The sequence below is a fragment of the Camelus ferus genome, chromosome 21 (genome assembly GCF_009834535.1).
Source record: "Camelus ferus isolate YT-003-E chromosome 21, BCGSAC_Cfer_1.0, whole genome shotgun sequence".
Taxonomy (NCBI): domain Eukaryota; kingdom Metazoa; phylum Chordata; class Mammalia; order Artiodactyla; family Camelidae; genus Camelus; species Camelus ferus.
In genome coordinates this window covers 14,426,400-14,450,322 of record NC_045716.1, presented here as the reverse complement: position 1 = coordinate 14,450,322, position 23,923 = coordinate 14,426,400, and the positions used below count along the sequence as shown (strand labels likewise).

General features: G+C 49.4%; 1 protein-coding gene across 2 annotated transcripts in view; it reads right to left on the bottom strand.

Moving 5' to 3' along the window:
- The window catches only part of FAM78B (family with sequence similarity 78 member B), a 90,804-nt gene that overhangs the window by 14,031 nt on the left and 52,850 nt on the right, over positions 1-23,923 (bottom strand). The window lies entirely within an intron of this gene.

Below are 23,923 nucleotides of genomic sequence, written 5' to 3'. Positions count from 1 at the left end.
GCACTCTGTTACTCCTACTCCACGTGCCCTAATCTTAGCTCATGTCTTTCCCCCATTGCCATGGACCACTGATCCTCCTCATCATTCTTATAGGTGACGCTTATTGGTCTGTTCCAACCACTGTGTTGAGTACTTTAATTATGTTATCTCAGTTAATGCTCAAAATATCCCACAAAATAAACAAATTTTTATTTCCATTTACACAAGAGAGTATGGAGGCTTTATACACTGAGGGTTCTACAGATTGTTAAGAGATGGAGCTGGAATGTTCACCAGGAGAACCCTGGTTTCATCCATTGCTTTGATTTATGCCACTGCTCTACTGGAAATCCCTCAAGTCTGAGGAACGTTTTCTTCCACAGCCACAGACACCCCAGGTCTGTATCATTAAGGGAGGGTTTGATTTTGGAAGCAGCCAAAATTCATTATGAATTAAGCATAGTGAATAGGGAGTAGGTTTTTTTTTTTGAAAATTTGCTTATTTTTATTTCTTCTATGTAAAAGGAGTATCAATGTGCATTTCAAGGTGGTGGCTCTTTTAGTTTTTATTTTTGCAAAAAGAGTTATGCTTATAAACTGAATGACTGGTTTATGTGGCTGATTTATCAGCTTTGATAGTAGTTTTCAAAGAAATCCCATGATATGATAGCACCATTGGAATCACTCTATGATCATTTAAGAGGACTACTTTGAATGGGATACTGGAGGCACTTCAAATTCCACATAGCCCAAACCAAACTCACCATCTCTGCCATAAACTTGGCCCTTTCCCCGTCTCTGTTGCAGGTGTTGGCCCACTGCTCACCCAGTCTGACAGGCCAGAAGTGAGGGTCATCTTCAGCTCTTCCTCTGCCCTCTCCTAGACTGCAACAGCTATTCTGTTACTGCATTCTGTGAATTTTACCCCCTAAGTGATGCTTGAATTTACTTCCATTTCTCCATCCAATTCTCACTGCCCTCGTTTAATCCAAGCCCTTAGTATTTCCTACCTGGTCAACTATAATGGTCCATAACTAGTCTCTTGGCATCCAACCCTGTTCCCTCTCAAATTCATCTTTTAGGCTGCACTGGTGTTCAAATATGATTATGTCCTTTCTATACCTAAAACCTTACAAAGGCTACTTTACATGGACATCTCTGGTATCACCTACAGGATAAAATTCAAGATCTTAATAGGACATATGTGGGCCTATGTGATCTGGCCATCCTGTCTGCAAACACCATGCTGTTTCTCACATCTGCCCCTTTGCTCATACTGTGCCCTCTGCCTGCACTGCTCTTTCTTCTCCTACTGTCTCACTCTAACTACTCAACCTTTGAGCATCATTGCATGCAACACCTCCTTCAGAAAACCTTCTCTTCTGTGCTCCCACGCATATATCCAAATCTTTACATGTTCCAGATTATAACTATCTGTTTATGTGTCTGTCTTCCCCACTAGATTATAATTTCCTTCAGGCTTGGGGTTTTGAGGTTTTTTTGGGGGGTGTGTGGTAATTAGGTTTATTTATTTATTTATTTATTTTTGGAGGAGGTACTGGGGATTGAACCCAGGACCTTGCGTATGCTAAGCATGCACTCTACCACTTGAGCTATCCCTTCCCCCTTGTGAGTTCTTATTTTAATCCTTAGTGTCTAGCACATTATTGGCACATAGTAGACCTCAATGAATCTTTGTTGAAGGAATAAAATAAATGTTTATTTGAATTGTTTTCATTCCTATATACCTGGAGCTTGGTAGGGCTTGCATACAACAGAGCGCTTTGTCACAGTTTTACACTTAATATACTCACTCACTTAAAATAAAAAACCTAACATCAACTATTCATTTAGGATCTATTATTAGATTAGCATTATTATTAACACTGAAAGTTACATTATTTATTCTTGAGGGAGAAGTGGACAATTCACATATAAATAAAAATGAAGGAATTGGTGAAAATACATGTATTTAGTGACTATTCATGCTATCATATACCCACATATAAAAACGAGTGACACACTACAAGTGATACAGGAAGCCAGAGACAGACATTCATGTAAGGCCATGTTAGTGGGAAAGCTTTGTGGAGGAAATGAGGTGTGGAGTGTTGGGATTAAAGGGAGGCACTCCTAGGTGGGAGGTTCTGTCACAGGCAAACATGTGACATCAAGCATGAACACGGAGGGATCCCCTGGATGGGGAATCTGATTTCATGGCTGTGAGTACCATCTATGTTCTGATGACTTCCAAATTCCTACTTCCAGTCCTGAGCTCCAGATCCATATACCCAACTGCCCACTTGCTAACAACTTTATTAGAGTTACTCTTGCACACTCTCTTGCATTCCATGTACTTGCTATCAGCAAATATTGTTGATGCCACCAAGATATATCTAGAATTCAACTCCTTCTCATCACCTCTATCACCACTACCCTAGACCAAGCTAGAGTTGTCTGTCCTGGATTAACGCAATAGCCTCCTAACTGGTCTCCTTGCTAACACCTCCACTCTGCTGCCCCAGTCTATTTTCAGCATGGCAGCCACAGTGATCTTGTTAGACATATGTGCAATTGTCACTCCTCTGCTCAACATGTTTCCACAGCTCCTAAACTACTCAGAAAAAGCCCAAGTCCTTAAAAAGACCTAAATGGCCTTACAGAACCTGTCTCTCCATTTCCTTTCTGACCTCATCTGCTTCCCTCTCCTTCTTGCTCATTCTGGCTTCTGTGCTGTTCACTGAGCATGTTAGGCAAACCCCCACCTCAGGGCCTTTTCACTTACTGTTCGTTTCATCTGAAATATTCTTCCCTCAGGACCCAAAAAGCTTGCTTCCTTGCCTTTGTCATTCCCTGCTCAAATATTACGTTCTCAGTGCAATCTTTCCTGACAGCCACATTTAAAATTGCAACTTTCCGACCCAGCCTTCCCCATTCCCCATCTCTGCTTTACTTATCTCTGTAGTACTGTCTAATATACTACGTAACTTATTTACTTTGCTAATGGTCTATCTCTCCTCATCCCACTCCCTAAATGTAACCCAAAAGAAGGCAGGGACTTCCTATGTTTTATTCACTGCCATCCCTCCAGTACCTAGAACAGTGCCTGGCACACAGAAGGAATTCAAAATTATTTGTTGACTGAATAAGCATTGAACTGATCTGAAGTGAACTGATCTGAAGTGGGAGGAGACTATGAATTTCAGGTGGGATGCTGCTGCTTCTGTGAAGTTGCAAAGTTTGGTTTACAGCTTAGGAGAAAGTCACGGCTAGAGATTTAAATTTGGCAACTCTCTGCATGGAGAGGATTAGTCAAGGTAATGGTGACGAATGAGGTCTCTGGGGATGAAAGAGATTTTAGGGGGTTTGTCTAGATGACCAGGAGACAAGGGGGAGTCTGAAAAGCAGAATAGCCAGTGCGAAGGGGGAGAACTTGTTTCCAAACCCAAGAGAAGTTCAGGGAGTCATCAGTGTCAAAAGTTACGTAAATGGAAGAGAGTGGGGTTAAGAAAAAGCCATTGGATTTACTAACTATCAAGAGAGCAGTAAAGATATGCTGGTGGAGGCCATTGGCTAACGAGTGATGGAAAGAATGAACAAACACAAGAAAACATGGAGAATTCAGGTCGTTCCTTCAAGAAGCTGGGCAATGAAGGGGAGAAGAGAGATGAAGTAGGGAGCCGATCAGGCCAAGTGGCCGAAGGCAGGATTTCTGGAGCCAGACTGCCGAGGCTTGTAAACCTGGTGCTACCACTGACTCGCCCTTTCTATACTAGTTTCCCCAACTGTCAAACAGGCATAATGACAGGGCTTGATGTACTTGGTGTGAGAATTAAGTAAGACGATGAAGGGAAGTATTTAGGACAGCGTGTGACACAAAGTAAGAGACACTGAAGTTTAGGTACCAATAAGGAACAGAGATGGGGCAGGATTAGAGAGAAAGGAGGTGAACAGTCAACGAACCCTTCCGCGTGCAAGCACCTGACAAGAGTAATCATGTGAGTCAGGGATTCTTGGACACTGTTCTTACATGGGGAAAAGTGAACGATGCAAAGTCATATAGATGGGAAGGGGTGGTGCCAGGATTTAAAGCCAAATTTCCCTGACCCCCAAGCCCTGCCTTTTCTACTGCACCACACTTATGCGAAGGGCTCCTTTGAGTTCTAAATCTCAACCCTCCTCCCTTGAAGTCTTTGGTGTGGCAAATGGAGGAAGCACTGAGACTGCCTCAGGAGGTTTGGATGTCAGTCCCAAGGTAACAGCTGGCTGACCTCAGGCAAGTCACTCCTGTCAGCCTCAGGCTGCTTATGTGTAAAATGGGGAGAAAAATAACCCCTGCGGCTTAATCTCAGAGCCATTACAAGGAGCAAATGAAGTGACGATCTGTGAACAAGTGCTTTGTAAACTATAACACACTAGGTCAATATTAGTTCTTATCATCTCATTCCCCTCCTTCTCCAACAACCGTTCTCCTCACTGTGATAAACACAGCATTTTCATTTTAGACAATCAGCCATTGACCCAAAGCTCACAGCTAATGGACTCGCCAAAGCAGCTAATAATGAAAACATCGATTATTGCAACCTTCATGCTTTCTGCATCACACTTTTAGAAGAAAGGGCAAATCTCAATCAAACAAGCTCATGTCAATCATTTTATTCAAATAAGGGGTCCCTCAGTTGAGGTCCAGGCCTCTACCCAAACCCGGCCAGTTCTCCCAGGGTCAGAGCAACCTCTCTGAAGGAGCTTCACTTTGCTTCCACTGAAGCCTCGTGGTTGTCAAGGAGATGGGGGTGCCAGCAGCAGCATTCCTGAAGGCAGGGAGTTGGGCAAGTGTTCAGGGCACAGCTGATGGAGTGTGGGGTGGGAGTCGGGGGAACCACAGATGGAGGGGCTGATGGTTTCAAGCCTGTAGAGCTCCCAGGGGATGCTTTGAGATCTAGGATGGTGCTGCCCCTAGGCCTAGATACGAGGAGCCCTGCCTGGCCCTAAACATTGGGCAGGGAGTTTGTGGCACCAAGAGGAAGTGCCCATCTAGAACCTGTGCCTCCCCTTCTAGACCACCCTCCTAGTATCTGGGATCCAGCTCAAATGGCCCCAAACTTGCCTCCAGGTCCTACACAGCCCTTTTCCCCAGTTCATCTTCCTAAGGGAAGTCCACTTCCTAGCACACTGTGTGTCTGCCCTTGGGTCCAAGGCTGTTTGTTGGGGTTATGCATGGAGTTTGGACATACATCTGTTAGGTGTCCACATGCATATGCATGATAGTCTGTTTCTCAAAATGCTACAGAGCAAGGGGAAGGAAGAGAAATGGAACCAGGGGCTGAAGATCCTGTGCTGCTACATCTGGCACAGAACTTGGAGGAGCCCAAGAATTCTAAATGTGAACCCAGCTTTCCAGGTTGTTATGAAGATATTTCTGTCAAGGTCGGAGGATAGAACTTAGCATTCCGTGAGTCTGACTTTTACACTCAGATTCTGTTTGTTTGACTTAAAAGTAAAGTTAATATTTAAAAATATGGTATGTGGGCCTTCATTCTTCCCCTGGACCCTAACAAATGTTAGGGATGGGTAGAGGTGGGAGGTGTGCATCCACAGCTCTGGGACCATGGACAGCTCCAGTCCTGACGTTTCTTTGGGTATCTGTGTTTTCACTCACATCCATTTAGTCTTTGCATGCTAAATGCTTTCAGAAACAGTGCTGCACCCACTTCTTACATCCACAGCATGAGGTGGATCTCATTCTACTTTCCGATACACAGTAAGGAACTTGCTCAAGGTCACACAGCTAGTGCTGGGCAGAATTAAGTTGTGAACCCAAGACCTGATTCTAAATCACGCATGTCCCCTACAGAGACTCCCTGGTACTAAGTTAGTGTTTCAAGGGCTCTGAAAAATAACAGTAACAGTCTTGGATGGTATTAGCTGGCACACACTGCTATCACCGTACCTGTTCTTAAAATGCTAAAACATTTTGGGTACAATTGTTAAACAGACACTGCCCCCCGCCCCCACCACCAAGACCATCCTCCCTGGCTACCCAGGTTCCTCCTTGGGCCCTGGTTCCTTCCAAAATCCAACAACTAAAGGGTGAGTGCCAGCACAGCAGAGGACCTTGGAGACCCTGCCTCAGTTCTGCAGCTGGTTCAGTCCTGGGCACATCACAGGCCCTGTTCTGAGAGTCTGGGGCCTCAGTGAGCCAACTCTTAAAGGAACACTGACCACCATGTGAACTTCGCTGCACCTGGATGGTAGAAAAAGAGGCCCCTACCTTCTCTCTTTATGTCATGGCTCAAACTTGCAGAGTCAGGAAGGTGGAAAGTTTAGTGAAGGAGAACACCACGCTTTCTGAGAATTCAGGCTTTTCTTCTTCTAGCACTGAGAAGAGCGATGTGCCCAAGTCCCAGGAAGCCTCTCGCTCAGCAGTGCCCAGCATCTTTCCTCCCCTCCAACCAAACCACAAGAGGTGCTGGAAACAGCAGTCCATGGCAGCCAGAGAGGTTGAGAGGGAGTGGATGGCGAAAAGTCCCTTTGGAAGGAGCAGGAAGGACAGGGCTCAGGGCTGAGGTGGGAGGTGGGTGGGGGGAAGCAAGAAGGGGTGCAAAGCCCATGCCCTGTGTCACCCGGGGCGTCACAAAGCCTGCCGCCCTGGGCAGCTTCCCAGCCTACTCAGGCACCAATCCCAGCCCCAGGGCTGGCTCTCATCCCAATTCTCAGATGGCCTGCACCATGATTACAGAGTAAGTTTTAAAATTAGGTTTTTCCTCATTCTGCACTGTTTATGTCAGACTCTGAGAAGCCTGTAAATACCACCCTCCCACCTCTCCCTCCACCCCCTTCCTTCCTGACCACATCCTTTTCTTTCTGGCACACAGGGAGGCATTTTTTCCCCCACAGCAGAAAAGACAATTTCCAGCGTTTTTAGAGTCATCAGTATTGGGCGAGGCTCCATGTTTAAGTGAAAGGCTTCTCTTGTCAACCACCGTCATGTTCTGTTTAGACTGGGTTTCTCCAGCACTGGAGACAGCTTCTCAGTATGTATTTACCCTTCACCACTTAGAGGTCAGTTCACTCTTAGAACCCCCTGTCCTGGCTGGGTTCTCATAAGCCTCTGCTGGCTTTTCCTATTTGACAGCCCTGAGGTCTTGGGTCGGCGGCCAGTTTTCTGGGTCATGTCTGAGAATGGCTGGCCTCCGACTCCAATTCTGAGCTTCCTAGAGTAAAGTGTCTCTCCCCACACAGAGAGTCGTGGGCTGGGGCAGCCTTACCCACAGAGCATCGTCATGCACGCCTCCGGGGCAGGAATGCGGGCCCAGGCTGTGTCCCTTACAGAGCTGGCCAGGCACGGGCCCTGTGCTAGGCATGTGGGGGTCTGTGCCCAACCTCAAGGAGCTCATAGCCTTTCTGAGGTGACAGGCCAGACCTCCTGATGGGTAGGAAACCAGAATCTGTTTTTTCTATCTGTGTGGCCACCACCCTGCTCCTCGCCATTTCTCCTCTCTCCAGGACACTGCAGTGATCCCCTGGCTTGGCCCCCATGTCCAAGCTTGCCCTGCCCAGCCATAAGCCACAAATGTGGTTTTTAAGAACTGTAGTCAGATCATGCTCTACCTCTGAAAATGCCTGTGAAGACTTCTGTACTTGACAACACGCACGCTGCCTTATCAGGTCCCTGCCGGTTCTCTGGTCTCATCTCCACCACTTCCCCTGGCCCCTTATACTCCAGCAACATCGACCTTTTTCATTCTGGAACAAGCAAAGCTCTTTCCCACCTCTGGCTTTGGACTTGCTGTTCCCTTTGCCCAGAACCCTCTTCCCCCAGCTCTTTCAATGCTTGGCTCCATTTCATCCTCAATTTGCAGCCCAAAGTCACCTCCGGAGAGGGGCCACCTGACTGTGTGCAAATTTCAGTGTGTTGCGTTTGTCTGTTTCCACCCGTCTCCCGACCAGACTGTGGGCATCTCGAGGCTCAAGCTGCTGCAATGAGTACGGCAAGTGTTTCTGGCAGAGCAAGAAGGGCTGACTAGGGAGGTTAGTTCCAGAGGGTAACAAGGGAAATGAGACAGGAAAGGCAGGTCTAGAGTCCAGGGGAGAGGCCTGATGTGACTGCCAAAGGTATGTGAAGGGACGGGATGCAGACACATTGGGACCAGTGTCCTGGGGGCTCCTGGCTTGCAGCTGAGTGTCCTCCTTCTAGTAGTGGGCACTGCCTGTGAGTCCAGCCCCCCAGTTGCTGGGAGAGGCCATAAGGGCCAGGTGGTGAGGGTGCACAATCCCACTGTGGCAGAAAACTGCATCCTCAACTTCCATGCCTAGAAGCAGACAGATGGACAAGAGAAGAGGGAAAGTGGACATGTGTTTTTATCTTCTTATTTTGGAATTCTGCTACTACAGGTAGAATCTTAGTTAACATTGAGAAAACACATCATTGGATGGAGACACCAAAATGTTCGGTGGTTATCTAGGAATTTAAGATTACGGCTATTTTCCTTCTATTTTTATCTTGTACATATTCTCATTTAGAAAGATAATTTGTATTTATTTTGCAATACAAAGTGATGAGTTGCTTTACAGGATTGCATATCATGAGCAGAAAGCATTTTGGGGGAAGGAAGAAGTGGCAGCATAATGTAGGTTTAGCCAAGTGGGCAGGCCAAGGGGTGGCTGGAGGCAGTGGAAGGAGCTTACACCGGCCTGGGTGCAGCTCTGGACAGTACCACCTGCTGGCCACACGGCTTTGGGCAAATGGGCCTCCTGGGGCTTTAGTTTCCAGCAATAATGAGAATGATAATAAAACCTACCTCAAAGGTTGTTTTTTGAAACAAATGAGAAAGTCTATGCAAAGCAACCCCGACAGTGCCTGGCACATAGTAGGTGCTTTACCAATGGGAACTATCATTACGGAGATTGCTCATTTTGGGGAGAATGTCGACTGGCTGGAACCCAAGCATTTTCAAAGGATAAGAGCCACTTCCTCCTTTTACGCAGGTGTCGTGGGCACCTGAGTATCTCTCTTCCATCCTGACCAAGTAACAGGAAGGCAGATGGCCACACTTCATTACAAGATGGGGACACTGAAGGAGAGAGAGAGATGCTCCATTCATGACACTCACCAAGAAAGATGCACACCACATATTCATTTCACAAGGGTTTTTGAGCACCTACTTTCTTCCCAACACTGAGTTAGACTTTGTGGATAACACAGAGGACATAAGACATCACACCCTCTGACCCTCAAGTTTTGCATATGATTCCATGGGAGAAGGGCTTCGCGTCTAAAAACACCTGCTCTGGAAGCGACTAGCCTGGCCAGAGACCACTCTCTAATGCTCTTCTGGGATGACTTTGCGGCTACCTTCTTCAGCTTGGGCCCTTTCACCCTCTATTTTCTCATCTATAAAACTGAGAGTGTGGAATGAAGAACCTCATGAATAAGGCTATGTCTAGCTCCTATATTGTTTGACCAAAGACCTCTGTCCTTGTGCTGATGGGATTTTCAGAGCCACAAAGGTAGACATTCTGGTTTCAGGAGAGAAATTCCCTAGAGCTCCTACTGGAGCCTAGAATCTGGGAGCTCCTGCGACAATGGAAGCTCTCTGATGCTGTGAACACCCACTCTCTTTCTTTATATTTTTTCCTCTTGTTCCTTGTCCTTGACTGGGAGGAGGCATGGTTCCCTTATTTCTTTCTGTATTATTCTAGTGGGATTCCTAGTATGGGATCTTCTGGCGGATCCCTGGAGGAGAACATCTTGAGGTCCTCCCATTTACCGTGTCTCTGAGAGCCAGTCTCGCACTGCACGCTCGGCAGTCTCATTGACTCTTTTAGCACAGAACATCTGCAGCTTTAACTGTTGTTCATTGAGACAAGCTAGTTTTCTGTGGGCTAAATCTAATGGCAGTAAGTGTGTCTGATGAAGACAATGTGAGGAAGGTTGGCCAAGGGCCCTGGGCAGGCTCAGGGAGGGGACAGCACTCTGCCATCTGGACCTGGCATGGATGGAGGCCGGGGCCAGAACTCAGAAGTCTTCTTATTGGTGGGCCTGGACAGCATTTGTGATTTCTTCTCATCTGATTTGGGAACCATTAAGGATAAAGATTCTTCAAGGTCAAGGAGATTTTGGTAAGGACATGATTACCAAATCCTCCCCAAGATGAACAGGAAGTCACTAGATATTTACCAGCTGGATAAATAAATGAATGAATGAACCAGAGCAGGACTCCTTGGGGACAAGTGTTCAAGCAGCCACTTACTGGTATCAGAGAGCATTCTTACCCTTTCCTGCCTCTGGTTACAAAGGTCTCAGCAACCCAGTGAGAAGTGACCATGACCTGGACATGTCTGATGTCATCTTGTTTAAACCTAGCTCCTCTGATCAGAGCTGCCTGAGGCTCATCGATCCCAACCTGGGGAAGAGAGAAGATGGCCCTCTTCCACTCCCGCCCACCCATCAGCTAGCCACGTGGAAGGGCCCACAGGTCTGTGACTGCTTCGAAGGACTAGAATCAGGGTGGCAGACAGAGAGGTAGACAGACCAGCGGAAAGGCTGATAGACCCTGATCTAGGCCACTGAGCCAAGGTTGGGGCTCAGGAGTCACCCAAGGGTCTGGGTACCGGGAGTGTGGTCAGTGCAGGTCTGGGGTGGGGGTTCTTTGGCCTCAGCAGCCTAGAGGGGCCTAAAGTCTGGAAACCAAGAGATAAAGTCAAAGTCAAAGATCTATTTACTGAAGCAACAAGAGCAGGGGAATCAGACTGAGCAAAAGAGCTGTGGTGACGAGGTTGAGAAGATCCAGGCAGACAGAGGACAGACTCTCCAAAGTCGGGTATTATTAATCCTGCTGCAATAAGAGCCACAGATATTTATTGGGGGCTTACCATGTGCCAAGCATTCTACTAAAGGCTTGACACAGGAACTTCAAAGGACACACTATTACTCTCTCCACATTTTTTTTTTTTTTTTTTTTTTGCATAAGGGAACTGAGGCTCAGGTTAAATCACTCGGCAAAGTCACAAAGCAAGTAGGCGGCCCCGAGCTGGTAGGAACCTGACTCTCTGGCACCTGGACCCACCTGTTGCTCAGAACCAAAGGCTGACTTGGGTCCCCTAACCTGATTTCCCCACCGTCCCCAAAAAGCTGGTTCTCTGTATAGGTGACACTACAGCTGAGAGGAGTTCCCAGAAGAGGCAGGAGGACGGGGCTCTGCCGGGCTCTGGCTGCTGGGAGCGGCCCTCTCTCACGGGCACAGGGCGGGGTGTTGGGGGAAGACTGAAACAGCATCAGGAGAACGTGGGAATGCCCGTTCCCCTTCTCCCAGCTGCCAAGTACTTCTGCTGCTTCTTCGGGGAGCTCCCAGTTCCCACCAGATAATGGCCAAGGAGGGAGAGGGGAGGCGTGGGGAAGGGTCAGCTTCATTAGGCTAAGCCGAGGAGGGAGGCAGACACAAGGTCGCAGAAGGGACCAGGCTGAGGATGGAGGTGGAGTCATCTAGCCTCACAGACTTTTAAAATCAGAGTTTATCGTTTTCATTAACTTTCCACTGCGTGTTCTTCACACGCCACGTTTCACTGCATGCTGAGCAGGGCAGCAGATGCGGGGAGTTACCAGCAGCAGCGAAGCAGGGGGGAGACAATGTGCGGATGCCGGTGGCAGCTCAGTGTGCGTCCAGGCAGCAGGGTGATGAAAATGGTTTATTAGATAGGTCCCTGCTTGGCACACAGAAGGGGCGCCTGTGTGCAGGGAGTGGAGGTGCACACAGATGTGAGCGCAGAGGACTTCACATGGGTATTTCCACACTCTCTCCCACTAGAGGGAGAGAGATCCCACAGCATCTAGGCATGTCCAAGCGCTCTCCCCCACCACAGGCACATCCAGGAGGGGTGTCCTCCTTGGGCTAAGGTCGAAGTAAGTGCATCACACACTTGCTCTCCTTGAATCTGTAACAACAGTACCAAGTGTATTCTACTATTACCACCCCATTCTGCAAAGGGGGAAACTGAGACACAGAGAGATCAAGTGACGCCTGGGATCACGTGGCAGGGAAGCCATGGAGCCAGGATTCGCACTGGAGCAGTCGCTTCCACGGCCCCTATTTAAGGACTCTTAAATAGGGTCCCTGCTCTCCAGGGACAGAACGACAGTATCATTTCTTGACCTCCTACTATGCTTCAGTCACCATGCTAGATCCTTTGTCAGCTTGTTTGGTCTTCATAACTGTCTTTATGAAGGACTTAGAAATGCAGCAGCTTAGATGGAGAGACGTTAGGTAACCTGCCTATATCCTCCCAGCTCCGAGGTGCCGGAGCTAGGATTTAGCCCAAGAAAGATCCTGCACTCTTTCCTCTAAACTCGCTGCCTCCCATATAACTGTGTTGTGTTTTCAACTTTAAGAAATTATGATACAGCTGGCCCTCGGTATTCAAGGGTTCTGTATCTGCAGATTCCACCAACTGCAGATTGAAAATATTGGGGAAAAAACTACAGAAAATTCCAAAAAAGCAAAACTTGAATTTGCCATGTGCCCTGGCAACTATTTACGTAGTATTTACAACTATATACATAGCATTTATATTACATTGGTTATTATAAGTAACCTAGAGATGATTTAAAGTATATGGGAGGATGTGTGTGGGTTATATGCATGTATTTTATATAATGGACGTGGGCATCCCTGGATTTTGGCATCCTCTGGGGGCCCTGGAACCAATTCCCTGTGGATACTGAGGGACAACTGTATCGATGCCTCCTGCCTCCATCTGCTTTGTCTGTCGATTGTTTGATTAATTCCTTTAACACGTAATTTTTGAAGTCCTTCTGTGTCCAAGGCAACATGGGGGAGGGGACATAATGCCCACGGTGACCTTGCTCCTGGTGGGTGTGATAACCTTGATGCATGAGGAAGGTGAGGAGTCCTGCTCAGGCCTGAGAACCTTCTGGGGGTGCTGGGGATGGTGGAGGGCCCTTGTTCTTAATATTTTATTCTTCTTGATGCTATTGTAAATGCGGTTGTTTTATCAATTTCCTTTTCACATAGTTCACTTATCAGTGTATTAAAATGCAACAGATTCAGGGAGCGCTGATGTCTGCTGCTGTTTCCTTCCGCACCCTGGGGAAGACGGCTCAGGAGCTGGCCTGGCTTGGATGCTTCAAGCCACTTGTGCTCAGGCTGTTGGTCACCTCCATCAAACACCCAGGGGATTGGCTTTTGCCCTGAGATGTATCATCTCTGCTCCGATGATTCTGGCGTCAGCCTGAGAGCCAGCAGGGGAGCTGGCTTGCAACACACGCCTCTGGAACCTCACACTCTTTAGATGTTCAGTCGAAATCAGGAGCTTTACGACTCCTCCTTTATCCGGGAGCCCATCAAACCCGTGTGGGAGCTGCTGTGGATCCAGAAGGAACACCAGCATCACAAACCTGCCTGGCCCTTTAGCTCCCCCTGTTCCACTCTGTCGTCACTCTCTTCCCAAGGAAGTTTTCTCTCTTGTGCAGACCCTGCTGGGTGGGGCAGAAAAAGCACTGCGAGTCAGAAGATCCAGGTCCACATTCCTGGCTGTCACCCAGCTGCTTGACTCTCATGAGTTACCCTGTGACTCTCCCAGGCCTCAGTTGCCTGAGATGTAAAATGGACATCATAACACCCCTGGTGGAGCCACCATGTGGTCTGCATGAGAAGCAGGTGGAACGTTAGGTTTTATGCCCATTACAACTCCCAGGCTTTGTCAATTAACTTCCAGCTACAGCCAAGAAATTTCCACACTGTGAGCCTCTGTGAAGGGTTTCTTGGCCAGTCTAGCCCACCTGACTTCTGGAGGGTGGTGTGACTTCTCCCCAGGTTCAGGGGCAGAGAAAGAAGATGCTGGATTAATCTAGGGTTTGGCTTGGCTAGGTAGGTGGCCTTCCCAGTTTACGACTCTTCAAAGGCTTCCCATCACAAGTAGGATAAAACCCAGACCCCCTCACTTGCTCCACACAGCCTGGCCTAATCTGGTCTCTGACTCTCTCTCCAGCATCATCCCACAGTACACTCCCCATGCTCTCAGCTCTCCATCCCTGCCTCAGGGCCTTGGCATATGCTGTTGGGAAAGCACTTTTCCCCACTGTTTACATGGATAGCAGAACAAACCTTAGCTCTAAGTACAAGTATTACTTCCTCTGGGAGCTTCCCTAATCAGCACACATCCTCCCTTCCCCAATGCTGAACTCATCTAGGTCTCTCTTATAGAATTCTGTTCTTTTCGTGATTCATAGACCACACTGCTGTTTGCAATTACATATCTGTGAGTGCATTTATGATTTAATATCTGTCTCTTCATGTGGACTGGAACATGTCGGCTCTGATTACTTTTATAGAGCCAGTACCTGCCTGTCTGGCACACGGTGGCATTTTATAAACACCTGGAAGGAGTGAACATCTGCAGAAGAAGCAAGAGGATGGAGGATACTGGAAAGAGAGTGATGATGAGATGTGCCTGAGAAGTAAGGAGGCAGGGAGGAAAGAGTGGGCTCTGGAGATGGAAGAATGAGTCTGGTGGAGTGCTTGAGAGGGACTGTTTGAATTTAAGATGTCAGAGGAGCAGCTTTGAAGGATGGTCTGTTTTGCGGCTCCCAGAATGGGTACATGCTGCCTCGTGATGTGGTCTTGTGCAGTTGGGGCATCCAGAGAGCCCCAGGAGCTGGGAAACAGACCGGGAAATGGGAGAGGGAGGGCTCCGTGGAGGGGCCCACGATGCCCACGACCCTGTCGCACGGGGCAGCCCCGCCCTCCAGGTGTCCAAGGTCAGTTACACGAGGCTCCTCCTGTCCCCTCCAAGGCCTACAATTCTTCTTCCCAGTGTCCACTTTTTGACTCTCACATAGGTTGAAAGATGGCAACCTGAAAACTGGGAAACAGGAAGCCCTGTCCTGCCTGCATCACTCTCTGGGGCTCCTGAGCACAGAACCATGGGGGTAACTCTCCATTTTCCAAGCCAGGACCATCATAACCATCACAGCCCATTCTGCCCCAGGGGCCAGGTAGACCAACACCCCAGCCTCTGAAACTGACCCTCAGGCAGCAGGAAGACTGGGCTGTAAAGGCAAAAGTCATCAGGAAGCAGGTGCCGTGAGCAAAGGAGGTGGCCACTGTGATGATGACAGCAGGCTAAGAGCCGTCCACGTTCACAGGTTAAGTCCATCCTTCTCTGGCTACAACTAGCCTCACTGAAGGGGATCAATCATCAAAATCAATAATGAAGAAAAACCACCCTAGAGATCTGGCTCATTTCACATCAGTTCCATGATTTCTTGAACCCTTATCATGTGCCTGGCTCTGTCCTGGGACATCAGAGGACGTCAGGACTCATAAGACAGGGTCCCTGCCCTCAGGGAGTGTCGACAGTATTTGGGGAGGACAGACTCAGAAGCAGATCACTTCAATACAATGTGGGATATTTGGGGACAGAGACATTTGGGGACATCAGGGGGCAGCAGCGGTTCGGCTTGGGAGAGGATGGTGGTGGTGATAACAACAGCCATGGCTGAGGGAGGGCCTCCCTTGTGCGGGTATCGCTCACGGCCCTTCACATGCACGAGCTGATTAATCCTCACAGCCATCCAGTGAGGTTGGAACTAGCCTTGTCCCCATTTTAAGTGGGAGGAACTGAGGTCTGGGGAGGCGAGGAAACTAGATTAGGGTAATGCAGGATTTGAATGCAGGCCAGCTGGCTCCTGAGTGGAATCTGGATAAGGAGTGGATAGCAACAGAGGAGGCAGTGTGGACGATGGGCTTAAGGCGTCGCATGGACAGAGAGGGTAGAAGAAATCATTTTTGTATTACGTGAACATAATGGGCTGAGAGTGAGGGAGGACGGGGCTGAGAGTGAGGGAGGACGAGGCTGAAGGGGAGGTGGTGGCCTTGACAACTGTCCCCCGGGGCTGTCTAGTCAGGGCGGTGCAGGTAGGTGAGGTCTGAAGCATGATTCGAGGGTCGTGTCCCCTCCTCCTGCCATGGAGATGCTCCACAATGTTTGGTGCCTGAATGAACGGGAAAGTAATCACAGCCAAATGTCGCCTCAGCATTTTCCTTTTCACAAAACACTCCTCTTATAAATGAGCTCATTTAATCCTCACGATAATCCCCTGAAGGAGACAAGTGCCCTCCACGGTGCAACAGGGAAACCAAAGCTCAGAGGGCTAACTGATTCTTCTCAAAGTCCAACAGTCAGGAAGCAATGGAGATAGGTCTTGAGCCTACATCCACAGTCTGTGTGTTTTCTGCCACACTCCCTGCTGCCGTCTCGAGGCAAGCTGGCTGGAGAACCCAGAAACTCTGTGGTTGACCCAGTTGAGCTACCATTTTTCTGAAAGACAGAAAGGAGGGGAGCCTGATTTATTAAGAGCCTATTTTTCTGAAGAATTTTCCAGAACTTGGCTCTCAGGGAGAAGATCTGTCCAAACTGTCTGTAACATACTCGGTAAACACGAACCAGCAATAATTAGCTAATGAGCTACCATCGATGCTAATTATCTGCGCCAAAGGAGGCGAGCACTGATGAGGGGGATTAAAACGCTGGGGGGAAGTGTCCCTTGGATGGTGGGGCCATGGCCCTGCTTTCCAGCAGGGGTCCCAGGCTGGCCTGCCCTCCATGCAGTCTGCACTCCAAGTCTGCATGGTGGCCCTAATCCCCCCCCTCTCAGGGGTCTGGTTAAAGGGGCCCCTCCAGGTGGTCAGTGGCTCCATCTCCCCTCCTCCTCCTGCCCCAGTTAGTCCTGCTTGGCCTCTTCTCTTCTGCAAGGCTCACTTCCGGTTCTCTGCCTAGTCTCTGCTCATGGGTCTTCACGCTTCAAGCTTTCTGTTCTTGTCACCAGGATGCAGACCTTGCTTCTCCTTCACTCCACGCTCCTCAGCTGCAAGCCATCCTTGCCCACCCAGAACTCCGGCCCTGATTCTTGGGACCCTGGGCCATGGGCTCCCCAAAGTGAATTTTGCATACAAAGCAGTTTTTTTTTTTTTTAAAATATATACCCAGTTCCTTAAAGTGGGGCACGTCTGTTTGTGAGAAATGACCCAGAAAAGGTATTGAGCAGAAAGGGGTGGTGAGAAGACACGTCCAAGTCATGTCTCAGGTCCAGTAGTGAACAGTGGTCGTGAACAGCAGGAAAAACATTAATTTTCAAGCAGCTACCCTAAGTTCCCGCCCTTTCCACTCCTCTTACCAAGAAAAAGGGGGACCTCATGGGGATATCGTTACCTTTTATTTCCTTTCCCCTGGGCCAAAAGTAGAAGGAAAGAGATGGAAATGTCCCTCCCTACTGGGCGAGGCCCGAAGGGACCCAGAGCTCACAGACTCCCTCTGAAGTCAAGGGCTTGCCCTGCTTTCCATCAAATAGCTTTCTGGCCCTTCCCACATGTAAAGACTGTAAGAGACTGAACTTGTGCCACGTGAACAGAGGACAAACGCATGAGAGAAAAGTGTGTCAGAGCAATTCCTGGCAGAATAAAAGAATCCTCACCAGCAGAGACTTCTCAAGGGCCCGGCAACGGCAGACAAGCGGGTCACAGGGAAAGGGCTCTTTACTTATTTTATTTAAAGGAAGCGCAAAAATGAGCAGGTGTAGATTAGGCGCGGAGGTGAGGCAGGCATTGATTTTCAGGAAAAATCTGATGCATCCTGATTGGCTGGGATGCTTTAAGGACAGGGCTGCTGGGAAGGGAAAATGCATATCTTGGGAGCGATGACTGTGCACAGGGGAGAGGTGCACAGTTCCCTGGCGAACAGGGAAGGGGGACACACAGGGAGTGTGAATAGTGTGTGTGTGTGTGTGTGTGTGTGTGTGTGTGTGTGTGTGTGTGTGTGTATGGTCTGGAGCTCACTGCTTTATAGAGCCAGAGGTCCAGCAGAGAGAGGGTAAGCAGGAAGCTGTGATGCAGGGCTGCTCTCGAGCAGGGGGCACTGAATTCAGCCCCAGAGCAGAAGCCATCTGAGGGGGACTATGTCTACGGAGATGCTCACGCCCACAGCCAAGAGGAAAATGCTGGCAAACGAAGAGCAAACAGGACTGGTGGGAATGAAAGCCGAGTTGGTCCTGATGGAGTGGGAGGCTGCAGCTGGGAGTAGGGGACGGAAGGGGAAGGCCACCACTGACCTGCTGTGGAGGGAGGGAGAGTCCTGTGCTCCCCGTGGGAGTCAGTCTCCACGCCCTTGCCGGGGACCCCCCCCCCCCCACCTCGGCAGTGTGCATGCCACGCTGACATCTGCTGTCTGTCAGAACACTGCAGCAGGCATTTTTCCCATCAAGGTGGACCCAGCGCTGCCCTTGGCCATGCTGCACTGAGGCTGCAATAAGTCTGTGGATTCCTGCTGTCATGTTCTGTCAGGGCAGATTTCCCTCCGCTTCAAACAGTCTGTACTTAGAAGGCTGACGGTGCAGGAGTGTCCTGTATATGCGGGGACAGAATGTGCCTTCATCGTTCTGCAGTGAGCGCTCTGGCTCTGTACGGATGCTGCCGTGAATTGAAATGGTCACATATTCTGGAAGGAGCCCTGGGAGGAGCAGAGGATGGATGGAGCCAACTAAGGCTGAAGGGTGCAGGGGAGGGACAAGACAGGGCTTCTGTTGCAGTGGCAGCAGTGCCCCAGCAGTACCAGTTACTGTGGTTTACACACCCTTTGGCATGCCAGAGGGTGATACGTTTCTTCCTTTAATCCTCAAAATCACCCCTCTGCACAGTGGATATGATTAGACCCATTTAATATATATGCACAAGTTCAGGGAGCTGAAGCAACGTGTCTAAGGTGACGAGTCAGAGGGGGCAAAGCTGGCAGGCTGCTCGGACACTCAAGACGCCCCGCCTCATCAGGCAGGGGGAGCCCTCAGGGCCCCAGGGGAGCAAGCTGGCACGCCTGGGGGCTCAGGGGGCCAGTACGCAGGTGGCTGCCTTTCCCTTCCCTTCCTCCCCTTTGACCGTGGGAAACTCAACGCCCGGGCCCCTCCTGCTGCCTGAGTCCCCTCTGGTGGCAGGCCGGGTCCAGGAGGACTTGGGCGAGGAAGGAGTACACAAGGATCACAGGTGAGACCAGGAGGCTGGGGAGGAATCTGGACAGGGAAAAAGAAGCGGGAGGCGCAAGGTAGAGATAGCGGTCGAGGTGGCCAGTGGGCGGGAACCAGGGCAGGCAGGCAGGAGAGCTCATGGAGATGGAGAGGGCAGAACACACGTGGAGGCAGGCCTGGTATTGGCCTGAGGTTCAAGTACATCTCGGGGCATGGATTCATCCCACACCTTCCCAGTTCCATGGCATGAGCTGTCAGAAGCCACCAGCGGCGGGGAGGTTAGGGGCTACACCACTGTTTTCAATAAGCAGAGTACAGCCGGCACCACCAGACACAGACCATCAGGCGCTGTCCTGGCAGAGAGTGCTCACTCCCTGCCTCTGCCCTAGGCCTCCCGAGCCCCCAGGGGTGCCCAGGCTTCCTCAGTCATCCCTCTCTTCACCCCTTCCAAGAAGGGGGCCAGGGGAAACGGGCAGGAAACTGCCCAAGTGATAGATGCAGTAAGTAAGGCACAGCCCCTCCCTGGAGAGGGTCTTCGGGCCTCGTGCAGGCTAAAGAACCAGAAACTGCTGGTTGGGGGAGCCACTCCACCAGCAGAGAGAAGTGAGGTGCTGACTCCTGAGGACCAGTGGCGGTTAGAACCAACACAGAGATAATCAGATCCTAAACGCAGCAAGCTGCAGACAGAAACGTAATTCCCCCGCTGGCAACGGTAACACCTAAAAATACTGAGCTGCGGTTCTTGCAGGAATGCTTAACGGCCCACATTCAATCTAGAATGGCTTCTGGATTATGGGTTAGAGTAAATAAAGAAGATCATCAAAGCAACATAACCATAGGTTTTTCGCTTAAAATGACATCTGGTACCAACATATTGTCTGTCTCTGAGAAACTCAAATTGCCGGTCGTCCCGGGAGCCTCTTTGCTGTTCTCAGCAAGTTTTCATCCTGACCTGTTCTGACTGGTGGGAAGAAGGCACGTTTGGACCTCCAGCCACTCTCTGGGTCTTTTGAGTTCCTCTCGCTACCCAGGAGCCACTGCTGGGAGGGGCGGTCGCCAGTCAGCACGTGGGGTGGGGGGGCAGCTCTGCTGGGGGCGTGAGCTGGGTCTGCACTCATATGCGGGCTGGAGGCTCATCCTGCTGGCCGGCCCCAACAGCCACACACACAGACCCCCAGCACCCCATCTCTCCCCCAAGAGAAACAACATCAAGTGCACAACTTCCTGATGGCTGATCAGTGGTTGAATTTTCTTTGGAAGGAAGGAAAACTCTCTCCACGATGGATCTAATTCCCGGTTCTACAGTGTACCAGCCATGCGACCTAAGGCAGGTTACCTAGCCACTTTATGCCTTCAGTTTCCTCATCCAAGATGAGGACTCAGGAGAATGTCTCCGACTGTCCTGAAGTCATCGGAGAGGCCTGCTTCAGTGCTCTCATATTCTCACTCAGCTGGCCTCCCTGCCCCGAACACCCATGGCGGCAGGTCTGCCTGCACCTCACCGCGCACTGACCTTTGCCTCGGGAAATTCAGCCTAGTCGCCAGGGAAACCAGGCTGAAGTCCTAGGATCAAGAGATGATGAAGAGCTGTCTTCTAAAGGAAAAGAGCCAGGATTGATCACTGGCCCTGACCATGGGTATCATGAAATCCTGACTTCACATCCTCCCTCTGCACAGCTGGGCATCTTTGAAGAGTCAGGCAGTAAGAGACTGTAACTGCTCTTTTACTTCTGCTGTTTGGGACATTACTCATTATCTTTTCTTCCTGGGGCTGAGGCCAAGGCAGGTGGTGAGCAGTCGCTGGCTTTTCCTCCCATGAACTGCTGCCCAAAGCCCAGCTAACAGTTAACTTCTCTGCTCTTTTCTTGCTTGCCAGTCACGGACGCCACTGAGCACATGTCATGTGCACGCTAGCTAGTGGCGACGTGAGCATCGGGCACTTCAGATGCCAGAAAGCTTGAAGATGGGCCACACAGAGAAAGCTAAGGAGTCCTCAGTTTGGGAGGGTAGAGCTTGGGGTCCCCAACTATGAGAGACACAGCTTCTGCTATGTCATCGGGCAGAGTGCTGGGAAGCTGAGCACATCTGTACCCGTGAGGAGCGAGACAGACTGGTATGATGAGATGGGTGACCTAGGACAAGCACAAGTTCGGAGCCTCACCTTCTCTGCATGTAATACTGAGAATTAAGACGTTACGAGCATGAGCATGGGCTAGCACTATACGATCAGGCTTTGGGAGGTCCTGTGTCCTATAAATGTCATCAGGAATGACCGAGAAACCTGAAAGGTCCCTGCTGAGCACACATGAAGAAGCACACCACAGTTATGAGAAACCAAGTGACCAGGATGAACTGTCTGCTGACTCTGACGACCAGACTTGGAGGGTAGAAAGCGTTGAGCCTCTGTGTGAAGACAACAGATGGGGTCATTGCAGGTAGGGGTCTTCTGACTATCCCACCAGTGCTGGCCTGGACCAGACTCATCTTTCGTTAGTCCCTTGGATCAAGCAACTATGGGATTCAGGTAGCTAAGATCTGTCTAAGGAATGCACTTTTTAATGCATCTGCTCTTTTCTGCATCCAGGAGATCCCAAATGTATGGAGTTAGTTAAAAATAGGTACTTTCTCCAGGACTCATGGGCAGGAATCAGAAGGATAGGGTTATACTGGGTTTCACGTTTATTCTCGGCAACCCAATAAATGGGCCTCTGCTCTTAGAGCTTGGTTGTCAAGTCAAGACACTTGACATGAATAATCTCACCAATGTAGAGAGAGAGAAAGCTAGACATCTCAGACAAGTCCAGGGCTACTCAAAACAGAGGCTGGAACAGCTGTCACCCAGCAAGGGCATGCTGACTGGTGCATGTATGGTGTCCCTGCTGTACCTACAGTCTGTTCTGGAAATGTAGCCAGTTTCTTGCTCTAGTTACAAGTAACTGGGAATTGTCACTTCTTTTTGGCCACCGGAAGTGGGAGAAATGTCCAGCCTACAAGGTCCAAGAATATGTCTTGATAACAGAAAACTGTCAGGTGGTTACTAGACTAGGACGTCTTCTGCTCAGGGCTTTTGTGGGGATCCAGTGAGCGTGGGCCATTAGGAAAGTTCGAAGCACAGTTCCTAATACACAGTAAGTACTTGGTAAATGTTCAATATGATCTAATTTCTTGTAATATTTAAAATATAACCAGCCAGAGAGTAGGCCTGCGGGCTTCCCAGAGGCTAGTTCATTACCTATGGCTTTCCATTCTTTATTGCTCTCTGGCTAACTTTCCATCCAGGGTCATAGTGATTTTGCCTAAGAGAATATAAATTGAGTTCAGTAAGTTGCATGATCCAGGTTCTCAAAGACTTGATTAACATCAGGAGACATTACTCAGCGCCAGTGCCATGGCCTTCCCTGGCTATAATTCTGCAATCTCATCTCCAGAAGCAGCCAGGCCTCCCTGGCATTGCTGCTTCTGCCCAAATTCGTGGGGGTTATCTCTCCACTGGCTCTGTCTGCAGTTCTCCTCCAGCTTAGTCATGCCCATCTTCAGAAGGGATTTACTAGGGATTAGCTTTCTTATTCATTTATCACATTTCTATTATAACCATCCTCACAACCCCAGTCCCTGGATAGACATAAAACAGACAGAAAGGTCGAGGGAAAATATAAAGCCAGGCCCAAAGCAGGGTTCTATGTCTTCTCTTCTGATCTTCACCTCACTTCACCCAACTTATAAAAAAGCACTAATCAGGTTTCTCAGGTCAACAGTCTGAATTATCTTAGAAATCTCTGGAGCCTGAAAGGGTACTTTCCCTTAGAATCCTCCTCCAAATGCTGTCAGACCAAGCCCCAGGCCCTCAGCCCTCATGGCACTGCCTCAGATAAGATATCTGAGGAAAGGCCTGGAGGGAGACGTTAATTCATGGATTTCAGTGACAAAGAGCAGAGTACACACTAACGTCCCACATCGGCCACTCCTTTCTGCAGATGCCTCACTATTCAAGAGTGGCTAGAATACACTGGGGGCTCTGTCATTCCAAGAGGCAGGTGTTGTCCTGAGCTCCTGCCCCCAAACCAAGAAGGCTGGGGATGCTACAAGGCCCTGGACCACCTGTGATTCCATGAGTACTTCCTACAGCCAGACCCCCGCTAAGTGCTCTGTACAGTCACTTCATTTCATCTTTGCAAAAATCTTATGAAGTACATACTAGGTTACCCCCACTTTACAGATGTGGAAACTGAGGCCCAGAGAGGTTATGTAATTCAGCCAAAGTCGTATCGCTAATAGATGCCATGATGGGACATGAACCCATGAGACTCTAAAGTCTGTATTCTTGGGAAATCCACTTCATGTGTATTGTTAGAGATGAGAGATTAAAAGCCAATCTGGTTTCTAATTAAAAAATAAAATGATAGAAACATACTCTAGCGAATCAGGCTGGGCTGTGCCCCATCTGATGATCATTCAGCCTGAAGATGGTCAATGGCCCCCAGACCCTGCAAGTCCCATCCTGGCCCAGGTGGGGAGGTGGGTGTGGGTGGGTGGGCAGCAGATAAGCAAGCTGGTGCTCATGACAGCCCCCTGGACTGGTTTGCTGTCCTCAGCCAGGACTCCTGGTCTGAGGGCCCTGGATTCACAGCCCTCTCCTACCAGGGTCCTGCCCCCTACAGGCTTCCTGGGAGACAATGTGGTTTAGGGAAAAGAGACGCTTTGCAGGGGGAGAAAACTGGATCTGAAACCCCATCTCTCTCATTTGTTGCTGGATGTTCAGATGACTTCACTGAGCCAGCTCCGGTTTCCTTGTCTGGGAAGCAGAGCTAATCGCTCCATCACAGTTACGAAGATTAAATTAACTGTGCGATGAGCGAACACAAGGAAAGCCTTTTAAACATTAGCAATTAAGTGTATAACTAAATTTATTTTCAC